We start from the raw sequence: 11,935 nt of genomic DNA, 5'->3' as shown, positions 1-11,935 counted from the left end.
GGGTAGGAAAAGCTTGAGAAAAGGAGAAAAAAGATAAAGGGTTTTCTTGTTTTAAGAAGAAGCCACATCATTGTATGTGGTTTCTTCTTTAATATATATATAGATTATAAACAACAGGAGTCTACGTGCGTGCGCACACACACATATATATATTTAGAGATAGAGAGAGAAGAAAGTTTATTTGCAAACTTATTTTTGATTATGAATACGAGGACAAATCATAGTCGTTTTTCTTAATCTTAACGGACGCTCAAATATGGCTTCAGGGGCATTTTTGGCATAATGAATATTTTCCAAACAGATTAAGACCATCCTATTTTCTCCGATATCTATTCCGATTCTTTTGCTCTTATCGATTATCCATTCCACTTATGATAGATTCTTTGATCTTTTCCGATTCAATCTTGTAAATGCCGTTGATTTCCCTATTTCCCTGTATGGCACTCGTCCCATTCATAGGAATTGACAATCACAAGAATTGTGTAACCTCGGTGTTGGTTGTCTTCTTGATGGAGAAAATACTGAAGCCTACAAATGGTTGCTTCTTTCTTTCTTGAAATCATTTGGGAGGCCAACGAAAGTTGGTGGTAAATGATCAGTGTCCTGCTATTAAGCAAGCTGTTGCTAAGGTTTTTACAGAGTCAAGGCACATGTTTTGTATGTGGCACATTAGTACAAAATTGCCTTCGAAAGTAATTTTTTTCCTCTTTATTCTGAATCTTTTAGTATGAATATAATTATTATATTAGTAATTTGTCATTAGATTTCTTCTGATATTGTTTCAAATACTGATTTCAAGAAACGTTTTCATGGTCTTATATTGGATGAACACATTAACGCTATTCAATTTGAATATAGATGGACCTCTTTAGTGGTTGAGTTTGGTCTTGTTGCGCACAAGTGGTTGTCATCTATGTATGGTAATAGGCATAGATGGATTCCATCATTTTATAAGGATATTCTGATGGCTCGGCTAATGAGAATGACATCAAGATCTGAGAGTGAATATTCATTCTTTTCATTATTTTTCATCCCAAAGCAAACCTTATGGCTTTTCTTAACTCATTTGATTCAGCTATGGACAAACAAAGGAATAAGCATAGGTTACTTAACCATCAAACAAGAACAATGGTACCAAGGTTGAGGACACCCCTTCCAATTGAGGTTCATGTTTCTAAGATATATACATGTGCTATATTCAAAGATGTTCAGAATGAGATAACTGAATCTATATTTGGTCGTGTTTCCAATCATCTGTGAGTTTGGTAGATGGTTGTGATGTTATTGTTGTGATTGAAAAGAAGAAGGTTCAACAAAAAAAAAAAAAAGGAAAGATGCAGTTGATGTGAATGGCAAATGCAATGCAAATCTAGAAGTTTATGTAAAAAAGTCTGATCACAAGGCTCTTTTAGTTATTAATTTATATTTATAATACATTAAAAGTCTTGTTAATTAATTTAATGTTATTAAAATGTGAGGAATATATATTATTATTCAGTGTGAATAATGAAGTTCTTTGAACTTTTTACAGATTATGCATAATAAGTGCAATGGTACTTTGGATTGTAGCTGCTTGTTTTATCATCATTATGGTTTGCTATGTCATCATATTTTTTGTGTATTAAAGAATATGGGCACTGATGAGATACCGATGCAATATATAGTGAACCGTTGGAGAAAAGATCTCATTGCTTCTGAAATGTTGAAGAAACGTCGTTGGTATGGAGAAATAAACGAGTATTTTGACAAACCTGAACATGATGCTCAAGCTGCACTTGATTATTGCATTGGACTAGTAGTTAATGACATGGAGAAGCTTGAGGATTTTGTTTTAAAATTCAAGTGTTGAAGAGTAATTTGGAGGCCGATAGATGTAGTATTCCTCGTTGCAATAGGGAAGAGGTGATGGAGTCGTTGCTTGGGGCGTCAAAATCAATAAGAAACAAAGGTTGTGGTACAAAAAAGAAGTTGATGAGTGGTAACGAAAAAGCAATTGGTAAGAGCAAAAAGGCCAACAAAATGTGTAAGTCGTGTAGTAAAATGTCTAACCATAACTTACATAATTGCCCATCGAGAAAAGATGTTAGTGAATAGAATTCTTTAGTTGCTAATTGTGGTATTCATAATTAGTTTCTTTTCGTATTCAGTTTGAATATAAACATTCTTTTATGGTAACAACACAATGCAGTTTATTTTTGGATTTCAATCATCTTTTGAACATGTGGTATCTTTTTTTTTTACTACTTCATTCTTATGTATTATAATGATGATGATTGTGGTACCCGTATGTATTCCTCTGGAATATATTTATTTGGCATACATTGAAATCACATATTATGCAACATATGTTTCACTATGAATGAAACGGATGTATTCAATACGAAGAAAAGGCAATATCCACCAAGTATATATATATATATTCTTATCAGTTCTAACAAGAAGTTATATTCATGTTGAATATAAACTATCATTCAGAATGAATGAAATCACAAGCTATTCAATGAATGAAATAGATGTATTTCCCATGAATATATATATATATATATATATATATTCTTATTCAGTCCTAACAACAAGTTATATTCATGTTGAATATACACTATTATTCAGAATGAATGAAATCACAAGCTATTCACAATGAATGAAATATATGTATTTCCCATGAATATATATGTTCTTATTCAATCCTAACAAGTTATATTCATGTTGAATATTAACTATTATTTAAAATTAACATTCAATAAAGATTATGACACTCTTCTATTTCAATCCTTACATGTTGATAAGCCTCAAATTTTTTAGATGATGTTTTTCCATCATTTTTTAGTAACTTTTCAGTTACTTTAATTCCCTGAAAATCTAAATGTCAGGTGCTTTTAACTAAAAATCTCACTTTTGTTAGTATTATGATAAATGAAAAATAAGATCAGAAATGTTCAGTTTTAAACATTGATTTTGGATTTATCGTGCAGTTTAAAGAAATGATACTGTAGGAATGCTGCAGCACCAAGCTTGAAAATGATTTCGGCGGGACACAATGGAGGTAACAATATATGTTTTCATAACAATGAAATCGATGGCAATTTATAAGTTATGCTTGTTTCGTTGACAGGTAGGAGGCGATTAAGTGACCGACTAAGGGAGATGCATAGTTTCTCCATGTTTACTAACACTGCAGAGAAACCAGTTGAACTTGATGAAGAGGTGGTGGACATTGACTTCATTAATCAACAGATGAAGAAAAAGGGGAAGAAGAATGTAAAATCCAGACTCGAGAGGTAAAATTGCATATATATCTTTTCACTTGGAAACTAGTATAATATATGATTTGGGATTAGTTAATTGAGAATTAGATGAAACCCTACGTATATGGTATTCAATCTTTTATTATGAGACTGAATGTTAAAAATCCTGATTCATACCAAGTTGAAACTGTGTCATTCATCATGATATTTCTTAGTTCAATTCAGCATAATACAGTTAACATGGATGTTGAACAAATTAGAGGTATATATGTTGACTTGTGTGTACACTAAATAATATTGATTCATAAATTAGAGACAAAGTTCATATGATTCTTAAGTTCCGTGTGAGATTGTAAGATTGTTTTATGAACTTGAGCAGTACAATTTTTGAGTTTTCACCTCTATAACACTTTTGTTGCAATCTAACCTTTTGTTTCAGTTTTTGTAGTGTAATTCAGACTTAACAAGCACTTATCTTAACAATAGATTCTCTACGAAGCTCCTGCAAGACAACAGTTCTTTTAATTCTTAACATTTCCTTTGTTGTCAAACCCCCTTACTGTTGTAATCTAACCTTTTAATTTTCACCTCTATAACACTTTTGTTGCAATCTAACCTTTTAATTTTCACCTCTATAACACTTTTGTTAACAAAGGGTGCAAAATGGAAGTGGTCTATTTAAATGGAAATAATAGACAAATATACAGATGCTTAAACCCTCTTACTGTCAGCTTAAACCTTCAAGACAACAGTTCTTTAAATTTTAGCAACTTGTTTCTTGTCAAACCCTATTACTGTCAGCTAAAAGCTTTTGACCCCCCATGTTATATATCTACACTGAAAGCAGGAAGAGACAAGTTTAATGGTAAAATATCATATTGTATTTTGCTTTTATATCCTATTGACAATTGGCAAGAAGGTTTAACATATAGTACTTGTTCAGACTTTACAGTAGTTTATACATGAATTGATATACAAGTAGATTTATTTACGTATATTATTATGTCTTTTTATAAATCATATGCACATATATGATCATCTGTTTCATAAATCTGTTTCATAAATCTGTATAAAACAGGTTCATAATTGAGTACCTACTGGTTCTAAACTCTCAGTTACTGTCATGCATCTTAAAAACTTAGACATTAGGAAATTTGGACTATGTATTGTGGTATCATAAATCTGTATGAAACAGGTGTTGACTATTTGGACTATGTATTGTGGTATCCCAGTTGTTGACCCTTCGCTTTGTGAAATGCTCAAGTCTCTGCCTGTACAAGTAGACCCTGTTTGTATTTTGCAAAATTCAAGAAAACTCATTAGTTGTATCATGTGCATGTCTAGTTGTATCATGACTAACTATTAACTAGAAGAAGAAAGGAAAATGAAAAAAAAGAGACATAACCCACTTGGGAAAGGATGTTTACCTGTACCCTTTTAAATTACAACTACCATCATGTGTGTAGAAGAAACAAAATGAAAAAAAAGACAAAATTCATTTGAGGTATGGGTTTACCCTGTGCATGTTCAGTTGTACTATGTGCATGTTTAGCTGTATCTTGTCAATGTGAGTAAAAGAAAGAAAATGAGAAAGAAAGAAACAGACAGGTTTTTGTTGATCCTCTCTCCCAGTGATGTGATGATGATCATTTTTATCTAACGAAAAGTATTTTCTCTTTCTTCAGCTTCAACGATCATCCTTGAGTTTGTTTAGTGATCGTCGAACAAATATTGTATCTCTCAAGAGATAAGTATTCTTCAAGAAGACAAAACTCATACCACAAGAACCTTCAGTGATATCGAAGATCAAGCTGAAGATATAGACAAACAGTTCGTGATCTGATGCGATTTCAGTGATAACAAGCTTGTCTACAAACATGTGAAGTCTACTCTAGATTCAGCATACATTGAAGAAACCTTAGAGTTATTCCAGTGTCACCGACCAAATGAATCTTGTTGATCTAGATTAGTTTTTGTCTTATCCTCCTACATACAAAAGACAAACCCATACTTCAAAAAGTAAGCGCTCGTACGAAGTTACCCTATTGTCTCCAAATGTGCTTACCTACTTTGTGAAAGACTACTGTTCATATATGGCCAAAATCCTGTATATCTGAAGACAAAAGACAAGCTCACCTCTACAGCTTGCCACGTGCCTTGTACTGTCTGACTTTCATTTAATGCAATGCGTATAAATAGCTGAGAAGTCCCTCCTCAACAATGGGAAAATAAAAAAAATCTACCCAAGAAGAGACACCCTCACAAGCACAGACTTCTTAACCTTGCGAAGTTATATTTACTTCAAGTGAAGAACACCAACTAAGCTCTTCCTTTAGCGAAATTATTGTTTCTTCTTCTAGCAAGTCTTTCTTTTCTTGCTTTCTATATCTTGTGTGTTTTCTAGATTGTTTTAGATAAGTTTTATATCTTATTTTATTCCACAAACACTTCGTAAATTTTGTATTGATCTTATTTATCAATAAATGATTTTAAAAAGTGAAAATTACTGTGTGTTCGTATTCATCCTCCCCTTCTACAATCTGTTACCGTTAAACTCTTATAGATCTGTATGGGACCAACAAGTGGTATCAGAGCAGTGTTTTATTATCTCTTCTTTCTCTAGATAATTTATTTACCATTCTAATGGCATTGCAAAACACAAACACCAACTTTCATGATAAATGATAGCCAAATCTTCCCGGTTCATCAGAGACAACTTCAATCTTTGGAAGAATCAAATGTCTATTTTCTTGGAAGGTGTGGATCTTGAAATTTCATACTATATTAAAAATGAACTTTATCTGCAATATCTCCAGCAGTTCCTTCAACTGCTACGACTATCGTCATTCCTGACAGGCAGATTCCAAAACTCCCTCATCAGTGGAGCGACGAAGACAAGGAGAAAGTGGCTTTAGATACTAGAGCTAGATGTATAATAGTCATGTCTCTTCCTGACGAGGTTTATCACTCTGTTATGAAGTTAAGTACCTCAAAATCCACGTGGGACACTCATTGTGTTCAATATGAAGGTACATTTGAAGTACAAGAATCGAGGAAGATTAATTTAGTATGACAATATGAAAGTTTTTCCTGTGGAAAATTTGAATCTTTGTCTGAAGTACATCAATATTTTAATTGTCTTCTTATCGATTTAAGGACAGTTGGAAGAGAATATTCCAATTTTGAGACCCTGACAAAGTTCTTAGAATGTTTGTTAGAAACATGAGATAATTACACCATGTGTTTCAAGATGTCTAAGGATATGTCCTCCCTATCCTTTAGCACTCTTTACGAGATATTGCTTAATCATGAACAATTCTGTCAGCTGAAAAAGAATATTCTCAAAGATTCAAGAGAAATGAAAAGCTCTTCTTTAGCTTTAATCTCTAAAACCCCTTTAGTTGATCCTTCTATTTTTTCTACTCATTTTTCTTCTCTTACTATCACTGAGTTAGATCTTTCTAACTCTGAGGACTTCACAGGCACTGATTTATCAGAGTTTTGATGAGTCTCTGGATCTTCTTACAAACTCTATCAGAAGGTTTGCCAGAAAAAGTAATTTCCGCAAATCTCCTTCTCTGACTATCACTGACAAGCCAAAGTCAAATCCTATTGACAAGGCCTCAACTAACTGCTTTAACTGTCAATGCAAAGGACACTTTGCAAGTAAAAGTAGGTCAAAGAAAGTTGTGAATCCATCTTCTAACATCTCATCCTCCTTCAGGCCTAAAGATGACAAATATCTGAAACTAAAGGAGAAGTATAAAAAGATGAAGAATTTCTAGCGTAAAGTTAAAGGACTTATCGCTGAAGAACATGACTGGACTGATTCTTGTGACGAATCATCTTCAGATAAGGAAGATATGACATATCTTTGTCTTATGCCCAAGAATGTCAAGGGTGGACCATCTGAGACATCATCCTCTATTGATCCCTCTCCATCAACATCTACTCAGGTATGTAACTGACTGTCCCTTCTACTTCTAGCTGGGATAGCCTATCTGCCCTATATATGTTGGCTGTGGATCTTTACATTGATTTAAATGGAAAAACTAAAGCTGAAAATCTAAATCTTGATTTACAAGAACAACTAGAAAAATGTCATTCTAAGATCAAAAAACTGACTAAGATTGAAGAAAATCATAAACATCAAATCATTGTAAACCAAGAAATCAGCATCAGAAGCGAGCATGCTATCTCTGAGTGAGAGCAAGCAATTGCTGAAAAGGCTATCATTGAAGGATGGTGTAAGGCCTCTATCAAAGCCACTTAGATCATTAACTCTCAAATTCCCACCAAGATCAAAAGTGGTCTAGGTTATTCCTCTGATCATAAAGATCTGTCAGTGACAAGTCCATGCTTAAGTTTGGATCCTTTGTCTCTTCTTTCCCTGATACTTCTTCCTCTCAGTACTCATCTACTGAATCCCTTCTTCAAGGAACTTCTCTTAGTTCAAAATGCAAAGACAAAGGTAAATCCATTTTCATCATTCCTCCTCCATCCAAAAAGGACCACAAGTTGAAGAAAACATTTTCTATACCTTCAACTTGTAAACCTTCAACCTTGGGTACAAAGGTCTCCGAATGTTCTCAGAGATCAAGCCCAAAACTAAAAGTAAATATTTCACCCAAGATATCTAAATCTTCAGCTGTTCCTCCTAGAACAACTGAAAAAGGAATTCTTGAAGCTGGTGCCTCTCATCTGAGGCTCTCAAGTCTTGACTCTTCTGGTTCGAAGCTTCTTTCAGCTATAGGAACTGTCATCACTGTGGTGAGACTACTCATGTTGCCAGTAAGTGTCCTTCATCTACCATATCTGGTTCACCAGCTAAGGTAAAGAAAGTAACTAAGGTTGAAAAGTTAGTCAAAGTGATCAACCACAAAAGTTGTTAAAACAACTAATGTGAAGAATACCACTAACGCCTCTTTTTTAGGTTAATTGAAGACTCTACTGACTCTAAGCCTTCAATGTTAGTGAAGATAGATATGTTGGTCCCGTTAGGGTCTACAAGATGTGTACAATAGTTTGTAGAAGGGGGGATGAGTACAAACACATAAAACTTTCCAAATTTAAAATATATATTGATAAAGAAGGATCAATACAGATTTTACAAGACTGTTTGCGGAAAGAAAAGGTAGATAAAACCTATGTAAACAATCTAAAGTTACTCACAAATTCTTAGCAAATAAATAAAAGATTTGTTGTTAAATACTTAGAGGAAAGTAAGTTCTATCTGGGAAAGAACTGTTTAGAATACAACAAAGAGATTCTAACTTGCTCTTGAAGATGAGCGTATTTGTTCTTAGATGTGTGTGTTCTTTTACTTAAGCGTAAGTAAGTTAGGGTAGAGGTGAGGAGTATCTCTGCATGAAGATTAAACACATCTATTTTTACCCAGTGCATTAAATGCACATTTAATGCAACATGGTAGGGTTAGAACACGTGTCAAGCCTTAAGAGGAAGGCTTGTCCTTTGCTATAGTGAATAGTACAAAAGACTATTCATGAGCAGACATTCTTTTACAAAGTTGGTGGGTAATAGAGTTAACTAATCGGCTCCATATCGTACCACCATTTAAAAAGAGTATGTGGTTGTCCTTTGTGTGTATGAGGACAAGACAAAAACAATCGTGCTTAACAAGCTTCTTTTGATCGCTGAATGTTGGAATAACCTGAAGGTCTCTTCAGCATTCGCTTAGGCTTGGGCAGTCTTCACACATATGTAGACCAGGTTGTAATCACTGAATACCGCTTCAGATCATGCACTCGCCAGTCTCTAATCTTCAGTTTCAGTCTTCGACTTTCGCTGAAGGTTCTTTGGTGTTAGTTTTGTCTTTTTGAAGTATTGCTGTCGCTAATGGATTTACATTACAAGTTCTTCAGCGATCACTGAACAGACTCAGTGATGATCGCTGGAGCTGAGAACATAAACATAAATACTTCGTGTAAGGTAAAAAGGGATTATCATCAAATCAATGAGAGAGAGGATCAACAAATAACACTTCCATCTCTAACTCTGGTGGACCCACTGAGAAATGGGTACCAAAGAAAAATTAATATCCTTTCTATTGCAAGGAGTCAAAGGTATCTGGTATTTAGATAGTGGATGCTCAAGACATATGATTGGAAACAAAACCCTGCTCTCTGAGGATAAAGATGAAAGAGGCCTTTCTGTTACCTTTGGTGGAAACAAAAAAAAGATATACCAAAGGTTTTGGTATATTAACCAACGGTGCAACCACCTTCAGACGTGTTGCATATGCTGAAGGACTAAAACACAATCTTCTAAGTATCAGTCAACTATGTGATAAAGATTTCACAATTAAATTTCTCAAGAAAACATGTTACGTCTTTGACAAAGATGACAATATCGCTTTATTAGGCTCTCGTCAAGAAAATGTATATGTTATCAACATGGATTCTCCCTTCACTAAGAATAGTTGTTTTCTCTCAAAAGCCTCATCAGATATCAACTGGTTATGGCACAAACAATTTCTCATCTCAACTTTAAGACGCTAACGAGTTGTCTACAAAAGAACTTGTCACTAGCCTTCCTTAGAACTGTTTTGCAAAGGAATATCTTTGCTCAACATGTTAAAAAAGGAAAGCAGACAAAGGCTAGTTCTAAATCAAAACAAGTCTCTTCAGTGACTTCTCCGCTTCATCTACTGCATATGGATTTATTTGGCCCTGTTAACATACAATCCATAGATGGAAAAGAAATAAACATTCATTATAGTTGACGAGTTTTTCAGGTATACTTGGGTCTTCTTTCTTAGATCCTAGAGTGATGCACCTGAAGGGATCATCTCATTCATAAAGTCCATAGAAGTACTGAACAACATTAAAATGCGCTCAATAGAAGTGATTATGACACTGAATTCAAAAACAGTACCATCGATAACTTCACTCGGAACAAAGAAATCTCACACAATTTCTCTATTGTGATAACTCCATAACAAAATGGGGCCTTTAAAAGGAGATTTTGAATGATAATTGAAGCCGCTCGATCTATGCTCAGCAAGTCTCGTCTCCTTACACAATTCTAGGCAGAAGCTGTCAATACTATAGGTTTCACTCAAAATCGTCATCTGATTGTTAAGAGATTCAAAATGACAGCCTATGAACTTTTTCATAGCAGAAAGTCTTCTCTCAGCTTTCTACACATCTTTGGTTGTATTTGCTAAACAACTGAGAAAAGCTTGGAAAGTTTGATCCCAGAGCTGATGAAAGAATCTTCCTTGGATATTCTTCAGTATCCAAAGTCTTTAGAGTATTCAACAAAAAAGAAGACAAGCAATAGAAGAAATTATTCATGTCACGTTTGATGAATCTCGATCAACTAACTCTAAACCATATTTGATGATGAAGAAGAGTTAGATAGCTGGACGATATCTCATTATGGAGAACTTGAAGCTTCCTTCAGCAATCAACCCAACATTGATCTCCTTAAAGCCAATGATGATCCATTCCTGACATGACTAATAACGAAGTTGAATCATTTTCAACGATTGCTGCCATTCCAATTAGTCTTATACCCCCTTATACTTCAACTATTGATCCTTCAATTACTAAGCCTCCTTCAGTTACTGAACCTCTCTAGGTAGATGAATCTCACACTAAGGCTCCTTTAGCAATTCAAGTTAATGCTGGAGAATCCCTTGTTGAAGCCTTATCTTCAATACCCGAGCCTCCAAACTTAGAAGATGACAATTTATGTCAACAACTAGCATAATGATGGATGAAAAGCCATCCCATCAATCAAATTCTTGGTGATCCAAGCGCAGGTATTCAGACTCGTCGAGTTCTAGGTAATATCTATCTCTTTGTCAACTTTATTTCTTTAGTTGATCCCAATAAAATCAATGAGGCTATCGCTGATCCAGCTGGATCAATGATATGAAAGAAGAACTCATTGAGTTTGATAGAAATAAAGTCTGGTACCTTGTCCCATGTCCATCTAACAAACTCTGATAGACACCAAATGGGTCTATCACAACAAGTTGGATGAACAAGGAGTTGTAACACGCAATAAGGCTCGACTTGTTGCTCAAGGATACAAACAAGAAAAAGGCATTGACTATGATGAAATCTTTGCACCAATGGCTAGACTCGAAGCAATTCGACTATTCCTAGCTTATGTTGCCTATAAGGACTTTAAAGTCTTTCAAATGGACGTAAAGAGCGCTTTCCTAAATGGAAAACTTGAAGAGAAATTTTATGTTGAACAACCTCTAGGATTTCTGGATCCTAATTATCCAATTCATGTCTATCGATTGGATAAATCTCTTTATGGGTTAAAATAGGCCCCTCGAGCCTAGTATGACACCCTTTCTTCATTTCTCATCTCAAAGAAATTTGTTCGTGGAAAAATTGACCAAACCCTATTTCTTAGGAAAGTCAAAGGTCACATCAATCTTGACCAAATTTATGTCGATGATATTATTTTTGGATCCACTAATCCCTTTTTGTGTTTTGGTTTCTCTGAACGCATGAAGAAAGAATACAAGATGAGCATGATGGGAGAACTGACATATTTTCTAGGTCTTCAGATTAAGCAATTTGATAAAGACATTTTTATAATTCAGAATAATTATGTCAATGATATGTTGAAGTAATTCGATTTAACCAGCAGTTCATCTATGAAAAATCCCATGGCTCTTCCTCTCACGATGAACAAGGACCAAAATG

Source organism: Cynara cardunculus, unplaced genomic scaffold (genome assembly GCF_001531365.2).
Source record: "Cynara cardunculus var. scolymus isolate 2C unplaced genomic scaffold, CcrdV1 Un_Scaffold_362, whole genome shotgun sequence".
Taxonomy (NCBI): Eukaryota; Viridiplantae; Streptophyta; class Magnoliopsida; order Asterales; family Asteraceae; genus Cynara; species Cynara cardunculus.
Note: the sequence above shows the minus strand (reverse complement) of the source record.